A 23,228-nucleotide genomic window follows, 5' to 3' on the forward strand; every position below is an offset into this window, starting at 1 on the left:
CTTAAGGGGTACATGTGAGAATGAAGGAAAATCAGAGTGATTTATCACAGGAAAAAACACCCTCAATCTGTTTGTGGATAAAATTTAAACAGGCAGGCTCCAGCCCTTGCAGGAGCAGGCTCAGGCTACAGAGCCCAGCACCAGCCCCATCCAGACATCCTGTGCAGTGGAGGTGTCTGTCCCTCACTGCCCTGGTGAGAACCTGTGGAGGATCCACCATCACATTGCTGGCATTGCCTGGTGGCACCAAAACTCATCTTCACACGAGAAAATAAAACAATGCTGGGATCACTGTGGATCAACCCCGAAAGCAGCAACAGGAAGCAAGGAAAGCCTGGGATGAAAGCCCACCAGACCAGTAGCAGTGTAGAAGTCTCTGCTCTATGCTGAGACGGAAAAGGCTCACACTTCTTATCTGAGGGGGTCTCCTGGGCATTGGCATGTGTAAACAACTACTCCTGATAAGTTAATGCAACATTACAATCATCAGATGTGAAAACATACATGTTCACATAAAAGTATTGTCCCGAGATTTTCTTTTCCATTTTGACCAAGGTTTTAAATAAACACATTAATCTCGTTCAGTCAAATTAAATAACTCAACAGTGACATCAGTATGAGTCTGAGCACTATTGTTGCTGGTGGGAGAGTCGCCAAGACTATGTGTATAAAAGCAAAAGCCGTGCTTTGCAGACCATGTGATATAGTCTCAGATAAGTACATTGCACAATTTCCTACCACACTCCCCCCAGTTTCTTCTAAAATCCTTTTTCCCCAAATTCAACTGACATATAAAATATAAGTGGTATTAAATAAACTAAACAGCTTTCAAATAATATTATCAGAACATCCTAGTTTAATGTTATTAAATTACATAATACTGCACACTATTCAGCAGACTAAGCCCTGTGTTGATACGCTTAGATTCTCTATTGCGAAACAGCGAGGCAGCCACTCTGCTCCAGGGCTGCAACAACAGAGATGTCAATTCACAATTTAATTTTAACAGTCTTTCAGTATAGCAGTTGCTTAAGCCATATACCTTTGGTAACAAGCAACTTGACTGCCCAACTGGAATGTTTCAAACCCACACTTGATGTATTTTCTGTGCTGGTGATCTATTGTGTTTCTCGATGATTGATGCAGTTTAGAGTGGCAGTGGGAAGGGAAGTGTTAGAGTTTTGATCTATATTCTCAGTACACATCCATTATACAAGGATGGAAGTTCTGGTTGGTCACCTCTATCTCCCTCAGTGACAATATTATGTGCTACCATGAGGATGAGTCAGGCATCGCTCAGGATACATTCCTTACACCATTCCCCCCCCTGGGACTACAAGGAAGGCTTTGTCTATCTGTCAGCTAAGTGAAGGGTCAACATCAAAGACGGTCAGTCTTCCATGCTGTAAATCTTTATTCCATCACTGAGTATAGCCTAAGATCTGAAGCTTGATTTAGGGAAGAGGTATAAGACATATGAGATGTGAGCATGGACCCACCCTTTTTTTTTCCTGCAGCCTGCAGGAGAAGGTGGGACTGGAAACATGTCAGCCCAGTTCACTGGCTCCATTCTCCCTAAACATAGGGTTGACTACTATTGCTGTGGCATAACAGTGGTGGGAAATATCTCTGGGCATGGGAACTTTATTACCTGTAGCATGTTATTACCACAGCATCTGGAATGGCTTTGGTCTGTGCCAGCAGCACTCCCCCAAACCACTTTTGTGCAGAGTTCAAGAGTTAGGAGGGAACAGGGGTCACTCCTTATAATAAGTCTGCATAGAGCCACCATGTTTTGGAGGGTGAGACAACCATTGCACAGAAGTAAGCCTCAAGGCCAGGGACAGTATAAGGCATGTTTAATTTATTAGTATAGAAGCAGTCTTTCAATAGAATTTACTTGGCCACATAAACATGTCCAAATTTTTATCACCCATCTGACCTACTCATCTCCAAGTCCCTAAATCTGTATTTGAGAAGAATATGTGTGTACATTGCATGGAGCATTTTACATAAAGGTAAAATCTAGGAAAAAAAAAAAAAGCAAAATCAGGCACTGCATACAGCTAATGTGTGAGATGAGACACCTCAAGTCTGAAAGACTGCTGCTAATGGCCAGCAAAATGGACACAAAGTAGAAGAGACTAGGATATTTTCTTCTCCTTCTATGCCCATTTTTTACCTTCCGGTATAGAAATAGCCTGTAGGTCCTCAGGTCAACAGGAGAAATGTGTTGCTCCAGGAGCTTCACTTCCATAACTTCTACTGTGGTACTAAAGAGCCTGACACACCAGCAGCAGAGGAAAGCACACCATAACTGTGGGCTTACAATTTCCTAACTGGAGACAAGTCCTGATGAAGCCAATAAGAGGGGTTCCAGAGCTTATGGATATTAAACATGCCCTCCTCTCTTTCTAGTGCAAACATGCTGACATCTCCACAATGGAAAGATTTGGTAAGTTTAGATTTTACCTAATGTAAGAAGGATCCACTGTGTCAGGGAAGATTCACATCACACCCTAGCAGAATGCCTGTGCAGTCCAACATGCTGATTAAGTTTCCTCTAATTCAATTGTCATAGAATCACAGAATCATAGAATATCCTGAGCTGAAAGGGACACATTAGGGTCATCAAAGCCAACTCCTGGCCCTGCACAGGCCAGCCCAGGAGTCACACCATGTGCCTCAGAGCGTTGTCCAAACACTTCTTGAACTCTGTCAGGCTTGGTGCTGTGACCACTTCTCTGAGGAGCCTGTTCCAGTGCCAAATCACCCTCGGGGTGAGGAAACTTTTCCTGATATCCAACCTAAACCTCCTCTGACACAGCTTCATGCCATTCCCTCAGGCTGGGGGAATTTCACTCCCATAGGCACAGCAGGGAAATTGTACCAGTCCTTGTTAAATTTCACTCTAAGCTTTCTGCAGAAGTCAAAAAGGAAAACTTTCACGGATGCTAATGACAACAGACTTAAGACATCACTGTGTAAAAACAAAGTGTCCAACATCCTTCAAAAGTGTATCTGTGTATGTGCATGCAAGCAAAAGTGTGGGCAGATGTGTATGTACTCATGATCTCAGCATAAAGCTTCAAGGTGCTGCCTCCATTCCAGCACTTGCCTGGTGAGAGGCACAGCTATCTGTCTTGAGAATGCCTGACATCATCAGTCTCAGTGTCACTGCAACAGCTAAGTAAGACCACAGAGGGAGATTTCTCAGAGGGTCGTCTAGACATAAGCTGTGCAGTTTTTGGAGATGCATGCAGCTGGAAAACAGAGCAGTGAGACAATTATAGCTGGAAGTCTGACACTCAGCAACTAAATCACAACAGAACTGGAAGGGAGAAAATTGTTTCAGTCAATCAGTGTGAAGAAGAATGCAGTGAACATGCTCTTGGTTAGTTATTTTTACCTAGTGCTGATTCAGTTACTTCTACCTACTATGAAAGAGAGAAGCATGTGAGTTTTCTTAAATTAAATGATTCTTGGTATGTTTTCAAATGTGCCCAGCTGGCAGCAGCCTGCACACACCCAGGGCTTTGCAAGAACCTCCCGAGTCAAATCATCACTGCTACTCGCTCTGGGGATCTTCTTCACATCAGGAGGGAAAAGGGTTTCAAAACAAACAAACAAACAAACAAACAAACAAACAAACAAACAAAAGTGTGTACAAATATGTGGGTCTCAAATGAGTGGCAAACATCACCAATCTCGCCTCGGGCCTCATGCACCAACCTTTTTATATTTTTGCCCAAATAGCAACTTGGAGCTGGGCAGCAGAGATTTCACATGTACACTCATTCCAGGAGAGCAGTGTGAAAGCACAACCTGAGCAGCACAGTCCAATAATCAGCTCATGGCTGAGCAACAGTGGCTACATGTTATTTTTGAAGCATGTAAATCACTTGCTCCGCTCATGGCACCCTCAGCATCAGTTGGGATCCCCCGAGGCTTCTTGTTGTCCTTGGGACCCACCCTTGGGACAAGGGTGCTATTATGAACCCATCTGAAACCACTGTCTTTCACACACACAAGAAAATACAGTGAATGAATTATTCATTACAGTGTTCCCAACTTCTTCCACAACCACAGAACCTAACACTTGGGTTTTAATTTAATAGGATGAAAAGAAGGTTGGGGTTTTTTTAATTAAGAAATTAAATTTCTTCCCAGTTTGACCCTGGACTGCTCCAACTAAAAACACATCCAATGATAGGAGGTAGAGTGTTTGAAGCTCAAATGTATCTATGTTTTGCACAACCCTGGCAGCATCTTGTTTATTCATATAAGCTTAAATGAATAAGCTTCTGAAACTAATTTTCTTGAGTATTTTTCAAGTTTGTTTAGAAAACCCTTCTAAACAGTGAACTTCTAAAACAGTGAACTTTATGTGCAGGCATCAATATCACAAAGCAAATCTCACAGTGCCTCATGCTTCTCCAGGCACTTATTCACCCTGTGAAGCCTTCACCTGAACTCACTGCCTCCCAAATAAAGTAAGAACAAAATTTGATGCTAGTGACTAAAAATTTCAGGTATCCACATAATTGTTCTGAGCTCATGTAACCACTCAAGTATTACCTCATCTACTCAGCATCTTTTAGCTTCTCGTGACAGGAATAACACATTCTTACTTGATACAGAGGAGGAAAGATTCAAGTATATAAGCTGCATACCTTAACACAGCTATGTGCACTTCCACACAAACAAACAAACAAACACCTGCAGATGTGTTTCAGGAGCATAAATTTTCTCACAAAAGAAAATTAAGTACCCAGGTCATGTCTGGTAAGCCCATGATGCCTGACTAGTAAGCAATTCCTGCCATAGGACTGCTGTGGGACTGTGGATGAGCACATTGGCAGATGTTTCAACAAAGCTTTGTTGGTGTGACATAAGATGGGGAGAGCAGAGGTGCTTGGGCATGGTAACAGTACCCCCATGTGCAAAGTCTGATGCAGACAGGATAGGGGCAATCCATCTTTCATGTCCACTTGAAAAACCAGGGAGTACATACGAGTAGGATGGATACGTGTTGGGACAGTTGCTGCTGTCTGCGAGGGCATTTTGCACATCTTGCTTCAAGAATAACTGTGCTGGCCCTGGGGAGGAAGAAGAGACTGGAAAAACCCCTTGAGATGAGCCCTTATGACCCTACGTCCCCTACTACAACCAAGTAAAAGGGTTTCTCTGTTCTGGTGTAGCACTGGGCTAGCATGGCTACACTGGCTTTGACCCCTGGGCTACTTTCATCCAGCTGCTGAGGATGGCAACCCAAACCAGAGGGTTGATGTTCCCACCAATTTTTGCCTTTGAAAATCTCCCACAATATCTGAAGGCACCCCACAAAACTACCACAACCAAAGTCTATGTAAAAATATTAAACTGGACCAATTTATCACTATGATCTCTCTCCGACTGCACTTCCTTCCTCGGTATTAATTTTTAAAGGAAACCAGTGACTGGGATGTTTATAAGGAGTGAACCACACAGTATTCCCTGTCTGGGCCACACCAAAGTTTCTAAGATGCAATCCCACAGGGACACATCCTCTTCTCTGCTTCACACCCTGCTCCCTGCAGGCAGGAAGAAGACCCATCCACCCAGTCCCTGCCTTACCCCTTCCTGAGGCTGCCTTGCTTACACTCAGTCCGGCACCTCCAAGGAAGAGCCCCTCTCTCAGCTGCTTTCCTCCAGCAGAGCTGCAGGCTAAGGAGCACTCATGCCATGGAGGAGCTCTGAGGGTGCATCTGTGGGAGAAGGCAGGAGGCATTGGGGTGATGAGGAGGTGCATCAACCTGCCTTAGGAAGCCAAAATGTCTTCTCATGGCTCTGGCTATCCCCATTTTACAGCCAGTCAGTCCTGCATTCCTCACATACCCACCATTCCCAGAGAAACTGCAGCAAAGCCCATTGGTGTTTCTAAAAATGGAAGGGTTAGAAATACGCAAAAAATAGAATTCCCGCTTTTAAAACAAAAGCTGATTCGTCTCTGATACAAAGCATGAAGCCAAGTGCCTCCAGAACAAACACTTCACAAAGGTAGAAGGGAACTTGAAAAGAACTTCAGCTTCCATGCTAGTCTAAAGTTTACAGCCACAATAATCGGATTCCATAATCCTTGTTATCAATCACTGGCATTCTTGGAGTCATTCCCAAATACTCATTTTAGGAAAAGGATTTGCTTAGATTCAGATGTTAAGAATGTTGTGAATAAGGATACTTGTAAAGAACAATTACTTCACCAATGATGTGGCACATAGTGTGACAAGAACCTATTCTGGAAATTTAGTGTCTTAAACTGTCAGAAGAGAATATGCTTTTGCATACCTGGTTGTGCCTTTACAGTGCACACAGGGAAAAAGGACAAAGCAAATGTTCTCACATTGTATGGTAGCACATCCCACCTCAGGGAGGTCTGTCTGAAGCATTACTCAGTTCTAGTGTTAAAATAGGAGACATCTTTTGCAGATGATTTAGCATCTCGCAGCTTGGAAAGTGAAATACAGATCAATAAAAAACGCAAAAGGAAGAACTTCCAGAAGCACTTCCCCTCTGAGTGGCAGCAGGCCTGGGGTGGAAGCAACAGTACTGCTGGCCACGTCTCTTTCTCTGCAGGTGAGACAGCCTGGCTAACTGCACAGGGGGGATAGATTTCACACACAAGACACTTTCTGTACACATCACACTAGCAAGCAGTTGTCCACGGAATCACATTAGCATTTCATTGTGTTCAAACCATATCACACTCGAATCTGTTTTTCCTAAAAGGCCTCCATTGTGCATCACTGTGGGAAATTGCTAATGCAATAAGATTGACATATAGGTTCTCCTGCATGAACATCCGCAGTAATCTGTGCTAATTGAGCCCTCAGTGGCTTGTGAAACCCTGCAGGGGGGAGGAAGGGTGGAGCATCCACACGGCCTGCATCTTGGAGAGCTGCAGCAAATAACTGTGTGGAGAAAAGGTAAACACTAGTATTAGTGTGCTTTATCCATGTAAAGATCTGGTCCAGTGGCAAGGATTGCCTTGGTCAAGGGACCAGGACATTTTCTTTGAAAAATATCCGGATATGCTTGGACTGTCTGTGGAAGTTATTTCCCAACAACAGGACTAAGAACAAAAGGAGCGAGAACTTGCCTATCTAGTTCCCTCCTGTGGGGAAACGAAGGAGACAGTTGGCCATTCCCAGCGACTTCAGCTGAAGATGTGGGTGCTCAGATTCTCTGTAAACCAGAACATCATCTTAGGAGATTAAACAGGTTTCATACGCCTACATTTGAGCCTGGGAATGAAAAAACAAAGACTGGATTCTCTTTAGCATGTAAGATGACATGTCATGTTATCTACCAGCTGTCTCAGAAGGCACAAATCAGGCCCTGAGTCCTTAGAAGAAATATTTTACTCTTCTTCAAATCCATCTCAGGATTCCAAGGAATATTCCATCTCTTCATGGCTGTTGCTACCCTTCCTCTCCCCTCCTGAGTGCCTGGGCCACTCAGCTCTGGTCCAGGCAGCCCCTACAGCCCAAGGCTCCCGAGGAGGGCACCACCAAGAAGCCTGAGTGGTCCTGTAGGACCATGCAGCAGGACAGGCATGGGAGCTGCAGCCTCCCATGGGAATGGATTTTGGTTTCTCTCCTCTAGATGTCTCTGTGAAGGTGCCATGCCCTGTGTGAAGTAATCCAAGATCTGTTGATGAGAGAGATAAATCTGCTACCTCACGTACGCTGCAGGGTGAGAAGCTGCACCTTGGCAGCTGGGCCAGAATAATTTGACAGAGACAAGTAGGTTTGGATAGGCAAGACCAGCAAGCAACCAAAGGAGAGTTTTGAAAAGCCACATGAACTGCTTGTGCCTTGGGTCAGTTTTGTGCCCGCCGGGCAGCGTGTGGGATCCCTTCCTGCCACAGGCCTCAGGGTAAACAGCCTTCCCTCAGGTGCATCTGTCCCACAGGTGCCCTGACAGAAATGGCTTTGTAAAGCATGATCTGATGAGTAATGCAGCAAAGAAATGCTTAAAAGAAAAAAAAAAGTGGGGTTTTTGGGGTTTTGTTTTTTGTGTGTGTTTTTGGTTTTGGTGTTTTTTGGTTTTTTTTTTGTTAAGGGAAGGCAAGCAAGAAAACACACATAAAAAAAAAGATTAGGCATTGTTGAAATGTATTGACCTCAGCTGCAGGGTTATTCACACTATAAAGGATCCTTCATTAGGTGGAGCTTTGCTGCTGGCAGACAAGGCCTGCTGGAAAGGGCACCCCCATGGCCAGCTCCTGCCTGCTGCTCTGCCCAGCATGGCTGCGTGACCCAGCTCACCAGCAGGCCGAGCAAACACAGAACCACCACTATCAAGAAGTGGCCAGTCTGGCTCCCATTGTAGCCAGGTAATGAGGGTGAAAGGAAGCCTGCCGCAGAACAAGCTCTAATGACCCACGGGTCTGCTAATTTTCTTTCCCTCTCATTTCTCTCTTTTAATGGACACTGAGTTTGAGGCCAACAGTGGTAGGGAACTCAGGATGTGGGGAATATTTTCAAAACCTATACAAAGGCCAGGCATATAGAGAGACTCCAGAATGGGAGATGTTTCAGGAAGAAAAGCAAAAGATGCAGGATTTTGCATCTGGGAGCAGAACGCAGGTGGGAGAAGAGTTCTTGCTGGGAAATGGGAGGTTGCAGTATCAAGCTGGAAGGTTGCCACAGTGTGGACTAATGCTTTGGCAGCTGCAAATAAAAGGAAGGAGGAATGTAAGAAGTAACACAAAGAAAAACTGCCAAGAGATATCTGGAAGTATCACAACCTGTGAGGAAACAGAAGAGGCAAAGATGATGCTAAGCTTGGCAGAGGGAGGATGGTGAAGCCACTGACAAGGAAAAAAGAGTGGGAAGGAAACAAGTTCTGGATGTGATGTGAAAGATACGGCTTTGCTTCTCCCAGTCAGAAACACACTTCAATCTTAATGATGTCTCAGAAAAACAGAGATCAATTATCAGACTTTCTTCTTCTGTTTTTTTTCTTGGTTTTTAAAGTAGGGGTGGCTGCATAAATTGGGAAGTCTCCTTCACTCCATGTCCACCTCCACCATGTCCTTGCTGTGCCCCTGTTTAGAGGAACCGAAGCTCAAAGAGAGCTACTCAACCTTACATCTGTCTAAGGTGCAGAAATCTGAAAATGGTCCTGTAGAACAATCTGCCTGATGTTTCACCTGCTTTAATTAAAATGCAAACATGTATTGGTCAGGATCTCTGTCTGGGCTCTGGTCCTGCAATCTATTAAATCCACTCATCTGCAAAAGCACAGCCAAATTTTTAGCTGCTATAATAAATACACAGGGCCCAAATCTCTTTAAGTCACCTTTCCACCTGTAAAATTCCCACAGTACTAACCATTCAAACACTGCAGGCAAACTATCAGATGGGAAATAATTAGGGATATTTTTGAAAAATTAATTTTGTTGCACTGTGTTCAAAGTCTAGTGCTTCTCACAACTGTTCTCAAAGACAGTAATAGGACTGCAATGATTATCCCAAATTGTTGTTGTTATTACTATCCCTTGCTGCTCATGCACAGTAACACTAATGGTTCTTTACACCCACCTGTATCAGGAAACCAGGCAGTCAGACAGAACAACCTTTACTACGTATATTTCTGCTGAATTGTTTTCAGTTAAAATATTTCTGATGCATTATTTGGGGTTTTTTTGTCTTCCCCATCCCTGTAATTATTATTTGTAAAGGGTATATATTGCACAGAAAATGGAATCTCTCTAGACTATCACTGTATTTTTTGCAGCAGACAAATTATAGAGCATGTGTGTATATATATATATATATATATATATTTGTCTCCCCTTATTCTTTTAAGTTTCTTTGAAACAGGCTGCCCAGTACTGCTGGTGTTGGAATTACTGTTAGTCAGTATCAGCGCTGGTGATAAACTCCAGCTAGTGTTTTGGTTAAAGGTCACTTGTAATTAGTAGTCATTGTCCTTTGAATTTAACAATGGAAAAATAAAACTTTATAGCGACAGATTATCCTGGCCATCAAAATTACAGCACTTTAGCACTCAGGAGAGAGGATTGCATGACACACTATCTCCCTGTCTGATAACAGCAGATAGCTAAGAATTCAAACATGAGACGCAGAAAGCCTGTAAAAGAATAAAAGGAGAGAAAGGAGAATTAACTGTGCAGATGTTACGTGATACTTTGTATTGACACTTCCACACTCCTCTTTCAGTGAGCTGGGCCTCATGTTGTACCCACTGAAGCAAAGATGGAACACTGCTGCCCATTTTTGTGAGAGTAGCTTTCAAACCCGAGGTGCTATGGAGTTCCTCTACACCACATCCCCACCTTCTGCAGATACTTGGCATGTGTGTGCATGACTCTTTAATGAAATACCAATTCTCAACTTCTTCACAAAGTTGGGCAGTTGACAGCTTTGTGCGTGTTCGTTTCGGTTGCTGCACGTAAATAAAAGCTCTCTCCACCTTGTATCAGTTTACAAATACTGACACGGATTTGATGCATCCATCAGGAAATCTCTTGGTTTGCATACATAATTTGGATATGATAAGGATTTGTTATAAAATACACTTGACCCTTATTCAAGGCACTTTTGCAGAATTCCTGTTTATCAGCTTATGTGCAAGCTAATAAAGTGAAGAAGAAAATGTTTCTAATTCCATCACAAAGGGCAGAGGGAAATAGGAACTACTGCTAAACCCAGTAAATACAAGATATCCTTCCTGACACAACTGACTAAAAATGTATTTTTGGGCATGTTTATTTTAGCTACTAAGTCAAATTAACTCAATATTTAAAAAACCAAAAAACAAACCACAAACATCCCCAGCGTCTGCTTTAAAATCTAACAGGAAGCAAAGATGAACCAGCCAGACACTGGTACTTATCAAATCTGAAAGAAGGGAGTTGTCTGGCTGGATTAAAAGAGATGAGGTTTGTTTGAGCGATGACATTTGTCCTACCGTTGCTGAGGAGAAGAATTTTGCAGCACTTTCTTCATCTCATGCTCCTGAAGATGGGAAGATTAGTCCTACCACACCAATACTTGCACATATAGAGGGGCACATTTCCACACATCGGAGATGCTGAAGAGTACTGAAACTTGCGTTATCTGCAGTGCCCTTCCCAAACCACTGCAAACTTGAATTCATTCCCAAGCCGTGGACACAATTTCCTACTTCTGCCAAGGGAGAGCTCCTTCACTAAATAGTTGACCATTCTGGGCTGAAATATTTATTTCACTAATTTATAAGATGCAAGTAATTAACAGTGGGTGTGCATGTCTGTGCATCTGCACATATTTTTATTCCACTAATGCCTCTTTTAAAGCAGACCTGGCTAGCACGAAATAAATTGACCCATAAAATCAAACACAAAGTTACCAAACAATATCTGAATTGTTACCAATAAGCCGAACTCCGAATTTCCCCCCACTTAGAGCTGCCTGGGCACGGAGATAAAATTGCAGTGATTTCTAATTTGCCATATCGAGGACTATTGTTTTTGGAAATGTTGGTTATTTGCTAACCAACAAACGTGTAACGTTTTAACTTCGGAGCCAAAAGACAAGAAGCCAATCAGAGTCACCGTTCGTAGCTGGAATAAAAACCCCGAATCCCAGCAATTCTGCTCCGTTTTTCCCGGGAGCGTGTCCAGGAGCGGGATTTCTTGAACAGAAAATAACCTCTGAAAGGAAAAGTATTTCCAAACGTGTCATGTGGGGCTCTGTTGTTTCTTTTCTTTTCTTTTTTTTTCTTTTTTTTTTTAACCTCCCCTCTCCTACTTAAGCGAGAAAGAAAGAAATCCTGACAGCGGGAAGACTTGTCACCGTTTAGCCATCCATAAAAATGTTTTTCCCCGCGCTCCTCCTTTCGCTCGCCGTCCTGGCGTCGGTCTGTCTCATCTCGCTGCTCTGCGGCCCCAGCCCCCGCCCGCACACCGCCCCAGCGCAGCGGGGCCGGGGCCGCCACCCGGGGGGACCCCGGACCGGGGCGCCGCCGCGGCTGCTCCGCCGGGCGCTCGGGGATGGATGCTGCGGCCGCCCCGCCGCCCCGCCGCCCGGCACCGCTCGGGAAGGATGCGGGACAGCCCCGGCGCGAAGTTTGGAGCGACGGCGCTGTCCCCCGTCCCCTCTGCTTCCCCCCTCGCCCTTGCCGGGACGCTGCCGGGAGCCCCGGCTCTTACCTGCCACTGGCGCGGGCTGGGGTCTCGGCGCGCCGCGGGCGGGAGCGGGGCTGCAGCTGCGCGGCGGCGGCGGCGGCGGCGGGGCCAGGACGCAGCGGCAGCGGCAGCAGCAGCCCCGGCCGGCGTCAGTCAGGCGGGAGCCGCCAGGCTGTATTAGTGCGCCGGGCTGGAGCGCGGCCAGCAGCGCCGCGGCCGCTGGCCCGCCCCTCGGCCCCCCGCCCCCCCGGCCGCGCTCACACACACACACACACACACACGATCGCACACACACACACACACACACACACGAGATCGCTCACAGCCGAAATCGCTCGCACACACACAAGCGCACATCCACACGCTCGCACACTTGGCACCGCTCACACACACGCGCATCCACACAGATACCGATACACACACGCGCTCAAGCACACACGGACGAGCACACGCCCATGTGAGTTACACACGCACACTTTCATCATGCACCTCCCCGCACCCGCCGCACGCCGCCCCTCGCAGGGCTCACCGCTCCGCACCCGCCGAGTTCTGCCCCTCGGGCACACGGGCTCCCCGTGACAGAGCTCACCCGCAGGGACAGTCACACACGAACCACACCCGCCGAACCCGCCCTTCTCACACCCCCGCTGCCGCTCGCCCCCAGCCCCTCGGGGGCCGCCATCCCGCCGGCCCGGACTGCCCGCCCAGGGGCTGCCCCGATCGCTGCCCTGCCCGGGGCCGTGCGGGGCCCCGAGGCGTCTGTGTGTGACAGCCGGGCCCCCCCGGGACATCTCCTTCCCGAAAGTGCCCCCGCAGCCGGTCCTTCCCCGGGGTTCCTCTCGCCGGTGCCCGAGGATGGACACCGGGGCCAAGCGGGGCGTGGGCAACTTCAGCCCCGTCCTGCGCTGCTACCAGCGCTGCTGACCCGGCTTTTGTGCACAGGACACAAATGCCGGCTGCGGGCAAAGACTCGGAATCAACGTCGTCCCTCTGGGACGGCTGGACAGCACAGCTGCAACGGGTTTGGGGATCAGACTGCGCCTTCCCGCGCCGGGCTGCGCGGAGGTCCCATCATTTCTCGGACTGGTCAGAGAACACCAAACTGCAGCTGGCACTGATGAGCAGATGCATCTCCTGCTCCAGAGATTACCTATTAAACCCTCATATTCCCTAAAAGTAAGCATCTCTAGCTATGTAGTGTATTGCATTAGCCGTAATAAGGAAGGGCTGAAAGAAGGGAAATCAAGTGGCTTCAAGGACACCAGACATAAAAGCTACTCATGAAATTGGGGCTCCGGGCAGTGCTAGGAACAGGTATGTCTGAACCTGACCCTGGCTGCATCGAGGGGCTCCAGTTAAATTGCACTGTGCCTTTTGAGGTCAATCAATAAATATGATTAAAGATACCATCCTGCTGACATTTTCACCAAAATTTTTTACATTGTAAAACATGACAGCAAAGCTAATGTTGTTTGAGTAGACATCAAAAAGCCACAATGCAATTACGGCTCCGCAGAGCAGTTTTGTCCAAGCATGCGTGCGTGAGGGCTGTGGTGCAATAGGGAGATACAATGTAATGCCCCAAAATATCTCTGTTTCCTGCTTTGACTAAATCTTCTTCAAATACTGGTGGCTTCCCCACTGCTTGTCGGGCTTCTTCTACAGGAGACTTCTCGACAGATGAGTGGCTGAAGAGATGCTGTTAATTAAAAATCACTGTAAATATTAATAAAGTGCCAATCACACATTCTAACTGGCACGTGCTTTCAGATTTTATGTCCACAACGCTGTTTATTTTTAACTGAAGACATCACACTGCAGATGTATACATGGGTAATTTTGGGGAATAGTGGGGGTGGGTCGGCAGAGGTGTGGTATGTAACTTACTGAAGGACAACCAGATTCTGCAGGGTCTCACTGCATCTCTTTCAGGTATTGAAACTTCTGGTTTTTCATGCCTCTGCTCAGAGTTTCTGCTACCAAAAAAGGAGTGGCAGGACAAGGAGGTTCTTTACTCCTGCTGCTCTGGTGCACAGCCTGCTGTGCTATCTCCAGTCTGTCTTCATTGGCAGGGTACATTAAAATACCAGTACCACTACTGGAGTGATCCCAACCAGCAGAGCTGCTGCCTAGATTGAGCAGTCAGTTCCCAAAACTTTGCTTTGATTGAAGCTTCCAGTTAAATAGGCATAAATTATTTGTGAAATGATTTAATTGCATTCCTATTTGTGTGGTGGCGCTTTTAACTGTCCCATATCAGAAAAAAGTCTAGCTAACAGAAGTCATATGTGTGTGTTTATACATATATATATGTGTGTGTGTGTACATATATAACACTAGAGTTTGATACATTATAGATTATCTAGCAGGCAACAATTTTTTTTGTATGCAGTTGTATTTCTGATCACGTGGCATGCACACATACATGTTTTATTACAAGAGCTGAATATATGCTGGTGTTACCTGTGATCTGCTTGGAACAACCTTTGGAATGAGGGATCTCCTCAGTAGCAGTGCTCACATATCCCGCCTGTCCTTTCCACTCTCTCCACACACACTTTCGGAGCTCAAATCCCTGAGCCCAAATCTTCTTCTGCACAGCTTTCAAAGCCAGTGTCCTCTTTGTAAGGCTCTGCTCCTCTTGCCAGGGTGATTCATCACCTGTTACTCCTCTGCACCACCTGGGCTATGCTAATTCCATTTCTCATTTGCCATTATCTCTCTCCAGCGCCTCATTTCCCATCCTGCCCTTTGCAAAAGCCCTCCCTTAGCCTACACACAATGTAACTTTCTCAAATCCCCTCCCACAAAACATGGACCAACCTTCTTTACTCATAAAACAAAACCTTATTGGAGTATTCTTATTTTGGTCTGTATTTTGTATTTTTGTACTGGATAAGTATGTAAAGAAAAGCACCAATAAAAGGTTATGTAGAAAATAGTAAAGACTGGATGTAGCTGTAAAATGGATGAAAAGGTACTAATGCCTTTTAGTGCTGATACTGTGTAAAATATAGAATAGCATGAATTTTCCACTTGGATGGAGCTGCAAGTTCCTGAGAGCTGTAAATACACTGACTCTGCAGGTACTGCTCCAGGGCTCCAGTGGAGTACTGGCAGTGTCCAGCACTGGACAAGGAGCAGCTGTTACACCAGCAGTGTCGTGTGCCGGGTGATGGAGATCCCTCAAACAGCTCCAAGTGTGCTGCTGCAGGCACTACAAGACTCCTAGCCACGGTATCTTGGACTAACTGCATGAGTTACATTTTCCTCAAGGGCTCTCTCCAGGCAAAGACACAGCAGGCACTTGCCTCTGGCAGCAGATTTTTGGGAACAGCAACATAGTTGTGGTTCTGTTGCCCGCTTTGCCTGTGCCAGAGCCCTGGAAAGGGAGGGCTGTTCCAGTATTGCAGGGTGGAGTCAGACATGTGGGGCAGCATTGCCAAGATGAAGCTGATTATTCAAGCAGCAGCAGTCACCATCTCACTCTCTCTGTGGGTGCCTGAACTACAAGCCCAAACCCTGCCAGGATGCCTAGCTCCACACCTTTTACTCCCCTTCCCAGGATAGGGCTGGACCAGCCCCAACTCCTTACCCTTGGGTTTGACTCTGATATTTCTTGTGCTGTCTGGAAGCTTGGAGGGTATCCTGCTTCTTATTCACAGGAAGTTTGGGTATCTCTGTATCGAATTAAGGTCCTAACAGTTGGGATACATCTGTATCAGGTTTACAAATAAGCACTTGAGCCATCAGGGAGTCTTCCTTCACACATCTTTTCCAGGACAAAAAGGATGAAACATTTGCTTTTATAAACATGTTTTGTGCTACTCGCATCAATTTCCTGCATGTTTATGGTTTAAGATGCTAATTCTCAGAAGAAAAACAGGTGGAAAAAGCAGCTGCAATCTTGTGCAATGTGTTGGTGAATGCAGCACTGCAGAGACTGTGCTGGGCAGCTGGGTGGTCTGTACTGTCACAGAAAAGGAATTGCAATTGCTCATCTCACTGCTCTTCGCTTCAGATTCTGCAAGTGAAGCTATAAATCCAGAGAGGCAGAAGCAGGCAAGTTTGGAGGTGTATGCCCAAAGGGAGAGAAGGAATAAAGGGAATCACCAGTGGAGTAGACGGAATAACAACGACCACCTGAGAAAACTGAAAAACAATAGTTCAGAAATATTGGGAGACACAGAGGTGAGCAGGCTGAGTGGCTTCAGGTACTGCCACCAGGATGGGGATTCTCTCCCTTTTGGGTCAGATGACTAGTGAGATCTGCAATTTGTCATTTAGTTTCATTGCACTTTTAATCCAGCGTTGGAAGAGGTGTCAAGAAGTGAATGAGCATACTGTGGCATGAACAAATGAATTTATTCTCTGTACGTTTCAATTACCAGTTGAAAAAGACTCTGCAAAATATTTGGACTAGCCAGGTTACTACAGTTTTTGTAAGTGGAAAGGATAATCCAGTACCATAACAAGATTTTTGTTAGTGTGTGTATGTAAGTACCAGCTAAAAGAATGAAATCATATTTGTTATTAAAGATTTTGGGGACAATTTCTGCTCTGAGCTAAACAGCCATAAATTCTAAGGAATTCCAGGGAAATTTGTCTTCATCTTATTATACTAAATCTCCATAGGGTCCCTTGATTTTTTTCCTTTTCTTTGATCCACATACAATGACTTGACTTTAATTCTCCAAAGCTTTTAGCGCACTGAGATCCAGCTACCTGTCTTGTTATTGGTGCTGAGTTTGTTCTCTGCTGCAGAGAATAAGACTTGAGATGCTCAGAACAATATGATTCTTGAGATGTCTTTTTATTCCAAGATATGTGGATTGATGCCAGACTAGCTGAGATTAGTTGGAAGAAGATGATCTTCCAGTTGACAGTCTGCTACTTTGTCCTCAAAACTGTGAGACCGTGTGGAGGAAGAGGACAGAGACAACCTACTTGTTCCTTTAGCACAGCAGCATTGATGACTTAGTAAACCATAGTAGGCGAAGTCTGCAAGGATTCTTTCCACCCTTTTCAGCCATCACTGGCTGAAACCTGTGATAAATCACCTCCCTGATGTTTGCTTGACCTGGATGAAATATTTATGTGCCTCTGGCTCAGCTGGCATGGATTCAAGAACTGCTGTAATCCCCTGCCTTCACTTCACCTTCTGAACTTCACACCTAGTGTTGAGAAGAACCAGATGAACTCTCAGCCATTTTATCTAAGCCCATTCTTTATCTTTCTAATGTCAGCAGTTTTCTTGTTGCTGAGGACTTGCTTGGATGAAAAGAAAGAGTATGGAAGAGAAACAATATGTAAAGATTCATTGGTAGTAAGAATAAGCCACTGTTCTTTGGTTTCACATATATACAGAGGTCCCAGGATTTCCCTGAACTTTGGCATCAGAGCCAACAGCTATGGTTGAGCTAGAGCAAATCTTCTGGAAAAAGAGATTTTGAAATCATTAGTGATGGAAAATCCATTACAAGTCTTGCTAAGTTGTTCCGTGGTCAGGCTTGTCCTCGGCTTACATGGTAGCATAAGCACAGGCTGTAAAAAAAAAATGGCTTTCTCTGTTCTGAATTTTTCTAACTTCAGCTACCAGCAGTTTCATCTTGTGTCTTTCTTTACACATGGGACTAAAAGTTCATTATTTCTGCATATTCCTTTACAGCCTGTGCTTATGTTCTACCTTTTCCTTCATACACTTGGCAATGGCCCTTAAATATCAGGTGATTAAATAATCTTAAGAGTTGCTGGACTCCCCTTTGATTCCATTCCAAATTTTCAACATTTTTTGAATGGTGGATATCAAGAACCCAGGCTTCTCCAGCTCTACTAGAAATCAGGGGACATACACAGAGAACAGTTGACCTTGTAAGTCTCTATTTCCACTTATGGAGATCACACCAATATTTAATAATTTTGTCTCTTGCTGAGATGAAGACCAAGATTTATTTAGGTTCTAGGTTAGACTCCCCATCCTCTCACACCTTGACCTGCAAACATTCTTGACTCCAGCATGCCACCTTACAGACAGGAACAGAGTGTGCAGAAACATGCTGTTTTCTTGAGCCAGGCTTACAAGCAAGTACTGGAATAACTTCCCCATTGCTGAGGGAGAAATTCTGCCTCTGAAGAGCAGATTAGGCAAAAAATCTGTCAGAACAGCTGGTTCTTTCATGGAAATGGGGAGGGATAGAATGACTTTGAGGTCCTCACCTGCACTACTGACAGTCTAATTACAGATTCTCTTCAATTTTTTTGTCCTCCTTTTTCAACAATGCCATAATTTGTGTCATTGGCAAAGTTCTCAGTAACAACTTCATAGATTCTTCTATGTCATTATTAAAAAGATAGTTAAATCCTGTTAGGTCAAGAAATTATCTCTTTGTGCCCTCATTAAAAATCCATCAAGCTGATAAAATTTTCCCCATTTATGGTGATGTTTTCAGACCTAGGAACTAGTCAGTTTTTAATCAATTTAAAATAATACAAATTCAATACAGCTTACATTAATTTCTTAATTAAAATGTCAGGTAGCGTGAAGCTGAATACCTCTGAAAAGTCTGTAATATCAAACTCATTTCCTTTACCAGTTAATCTTTTAATTCAGTTTTAATTTCATCAGATGCATTTATTGAGTGGTGGTACATATGCCATCCTCCTGTTGTCCTCCCTTAATCCTTTAGCAACCATGACCTGTTTTAACTGTTTCATAGTTTTACCTGGAACTGTTTTTAAATCTGAGAGATCTCTAATCACCCCACATATTCCATATATCTCATATGCTAACATAATATTAGCTGTCTTCTGCTTTACTGTTCCTAACCTTTCCAAATCTGTTGAAGTAACGTGTGTTGGCCATAGAGCTCATTAGTGCTCACATTTAAAATCCTTGAGAACAAGGTGTTAGATGCTGAATTTTTAAGACCAGGGAATCCAGTAAGCACAACTTTTCACAAGAAGCTATTGAGCTGATGATTTCAAAACTTCTTAAGTCAGGGTTTGCTTTTTAACATCATCTTCAGTTATTGTTAAAATAGAAAATGTTATTACCTTGCAGTATAAGTAATTTAACTCCTTTTTTTCCCAGATAGTTTTGGAAATCTTTAATTTTATTCTCAGTTCTATAATTTTTATCTAGTACTGAACAAATAATTGTTTGAATTACTTTAATTTATCTGGAATACTTAACCCCTTTCTTACTGCTACTTTTGCCATCCATGGATTTATCCTCCTTTTTTCTCCATTATGATATTTTTTCTAAAATCTCTATTTCTTTTTTGTCTTATATATTTTATAGAACATATTTGCATTCATACTCATTTGGGGTCTGTCTGTTCTCTGTTAACCAGAATAGCCTCCATTCTCAGTGGATTGTGGCTTTGAAAGTATCTCCTAGAATGTTTTAAGCAGTTCCTAATTATTATTTCCTTTCTATTTATTTTCTTTCTTTTCAGCTGATTTAGCTTCAAAATGCTTTCATAAGACTGAATTTCTGGTTTTGGTTTGTGGTTTTGTGTGTGTGTTTTTTTTTTTTTTTTTAATTTATTTCCAAGAACACGTAGAGCTGTCCGAACTATCTCCTGATCACACATCACAAGTGCAATTGCAATACCTTGCAATTAAGCAATCTTTGTAAAGCAATCTCTCTATTTCAGTGATAGGCTTCTGTACCAGTCAAGACTTTGTCCAACACATATTATTTCCATGTTAGATACTAAATTTTTGAGGCCAGTGAAGCCATCCTTGATGAACAGAACTTTTCAGAAGAAACTATTGACCTGACAGGGTATCATTCCTGACCTTTTCTGGAAGCAGATTTAAAGTGAGTCCATAGAGATAATTTTTTTCTCTTGGCCACATTGTCAATGAAGAAGAGGTATGAAGAAGATTGTGGAAATATTGAGTGGGGTCATCTTGATGTGTTAATTTCAGTTCTGATGTGCCTCCTTCTGTTTGAAACTCAGCTTGAACAATTCCGTCACTCTTTACAAGTGCCTGAAAGGAGGCTGTAGCAAGGTGGGGGTTGGCCTCTTCTCCCAGGCAAAACTAATGATAGAGTGGTTACACATTGGAACGGGCTCCCCAGGCAATGCTGGAGTCAGCATCCCTGGAAGTGTTCAAAACCCAAGAAAACGTGGCACACTGTGATATGACCTAGTGGACGTGGTGCTGTTCAGATGAAGGTTGAATTTGGTGGTCTTGGAGGTCTTTTCCAATCTAACTGGAAACTTTGTCTTATCTAGTGTAGCAGTTATCCCTAAAATGTCCTTGTGTGTTCTGTTTACTTAGAAGGTATGGTTGCTTGGATTTTCACGTGCTTATATGGTTTCTTCATATTCTTGCTCTAGGAAGGGAAAAGAATGCTCACAACAACAACAAGCCAGTAATTCTCCCCTCCTCCACCCTTTTTCTTTTTTATGGAGTTAAAAGCTCATTAACAAATTTCTCAAAACAGAGACTGCAAAGATGTGTTTCACTTTTGGAGAAAGCCCATCTTGGAAGGTCATTTGAAACTCTTATCACTAAATGGTGTCCTCAGCCTTCCCTCTCCAGATGAAAACGTAAAGATGTTAAAAATTAATGTTGACTGTAAACATCTCCTTAATAATATTTTATTTTAAAACACTCCCACAGTTTAAAGAAAGACAGTATATGTGCCTGCCAAGGGAGAAAAAAAGACATCTCTATAAACTAGACTATTTAAAACTCAAAATATAAAAAGGAAAAAACCCTCAGTGATACATGACTATAACATTGTACTGATAAACATATCTTATTTGTTCAGGGTTGGCATTAAAGCAGGATGCAGCAATTAGAAGGGAAAATGCCATCTGTTCTAGAAAACTCAAAGTATTTTAATTAAAAACTTGATTTATATGGATCAGATTATCTGTATTTTATTATCTGGCAGAAAAAGAACCTCACAAATTTACAGTTGCTTCCAGCAATAGGGGTCATGCAGTGCATCATTTTACCCTGTGTCTTCTTTGAAACAAGTTGGGTACTGGCTGAATATTTTGCTTAGGAGTTCCAAGAAGGGGACCACTGCACTCTAATCCGCTCCTTGCAAACATGTTGTTGTCTTGGAGATCATGAAGTTATTGCCACTCCATAGGACAAGTAGGAACAGTCTGTTTGGAGATCTGTGCTTTTCACAGGGAGATGCATTTGGTAATTTATGCCCTGATTTAAAAGTTGACTGCAGTTCATAGGAACTAACATTAAGTTATAGATCAAGTAGTTATTAAATAAGGATTGCAAGACTAAGCATGTGATAAATTCACTCCCCTGGGAAACACCTGGCACCAAATACCAGACCTCATATTTAATCAAGTTATCAGAGAAGCTGAGATACATAAAGATCTGTTTTACTCAGCATCTGTTCAGGGACTATTAGACATCTGAAATGTACAAGTCCTGAAGAATGTTTTTATAGCTACAAATATTTTTAACTGACTCAATGCCTAGGATTAAATACTTTGAGATAGTTCATTAGTCTTACATTTTCTAGTCTTACCATAAAAAAACTCGCAAGCAAACCAAACAAGAAATAAGGAGAGAAGAAGCTATTTCTTATGGAGGAAAGCAAATCAACATTTAAAGATTTGCCGCTAAAGCATACCTGTAGGTATATCACTGTATGAACTTCAGACAGGAAAATCTTAAATCAGCTTAAATCATAAAGCAGCTATTTATTTTCTAGAGTCTTACCACATTTGAATTACAGAGATGATGTATAGTACACGAGGCTGTTGCCATTTCATGATGTCTCTTCATCCTTTTCCATGCTCAAGACTTTTTTTCCAGAAAAATTTCATCATTCCTTTCACAGAAACATCTGTCCAACTGTAAAACCAACCCCTTTTTTGTTGTTGTTTTGTGGCTTCCATCACAAGACTTAAAGGCACCATATTTTACAATGTAACACATTTAGATTCAGTGAAACTCTATGTTGCTGCACACTAATGTAATAATGAGAAATGTAATTAAAGTCACTGCTATAATAACATCTTATCGGAATGCACAATGAAGATAAACTTGCTTATTCCAGAGACAGAGGGCTTATTGCATAGGAAGCAGTTTGTTCTGATGGGTTCTTTGATCTACAACCGGTATTTCTGTTAACTGGAGGGGTGAGGAAGGGCTCGGAATATATTGCCACATTTTCTTTTGGCTGCCAAAAGGGAGGATAATTAAAATAAAGGGGGCTTCAGGATCAAAGAAATGGAAAAAGTTATGCTAGTCAATAAGCTGAGGGAAAAAGTTTTTTTAAAAAGATCTTCATTAGTAAATATTTAGAAGGCACAGATGCTGAATAAACACCTCATTTAGCTATAGAGTTCAGCAGAACAATTACTGTATGAAAAAAATCAAAAGATTCAAAAGAAAAATAAAACTGGGTTGGTGGCTAGTATGTAAACTGTGTGTAGAAATACCACAACTATGCACGAGGTATCAGGTTTTCTTCATAAAGGGCGAGAAATTACTCTGACTCATCTCTCCATATTTTGTACACAAATGAGACTGGATGGCAACTGAAAGCCTCAGAGAAGGCTCAGAAGTCAATCCCTGGGAACCGGGTGAGATAGTTTCAGCAAACTGGCCCTTGGCACTCTGTATCTCAAAATGGGGTGCCCAACTAGCTGCAGTCTCCTCCAAAAGAGGCACTAACAAGCACAAGGAAAAGAGAGAAGAAAAGGAGTAATGTCTTTATTCTGCACGAGGCTTGCGAAAGCTGGGGCACAACATTAATTGTTTATTCCAAATACTTAAACACTCAGTGCAAGGGTCCATGTTTGCAGAGTCCAAGTGGAAATGACTCAGCATGCTAAAAAGAAAAAGAGCAGGCTGTCCTGTTGTAATTCACATAATTAAAATATTCTGCCTAAATGCATTACATCTCCCCCCACACATCAAAGGCTTGTGTTTCCTCAAATTCTCAATTTACATTTAGGGAAGCAGAGTTCTTAAGCTCTTATGAGAGAGAAAATATTATGTGGTCTGGGCATCTCTGCCTTGCTGTGCATAACAAATCATAATACTGTGT

Source organism: Melospiza melodia, chromosome 2, assembly GCF_035770615.1.
Source record: "Melospiza melodia melodia isolate bMelMel2 chromosome 2, bMelMel2.pri, whole genome shotgun sequence".
Taxonomy (NCBI): Eukaryota; Metazoa; Chordata; class Aves; order Passeriformes; family Passerellidae; genus Melospiza; species Melospiza melodia.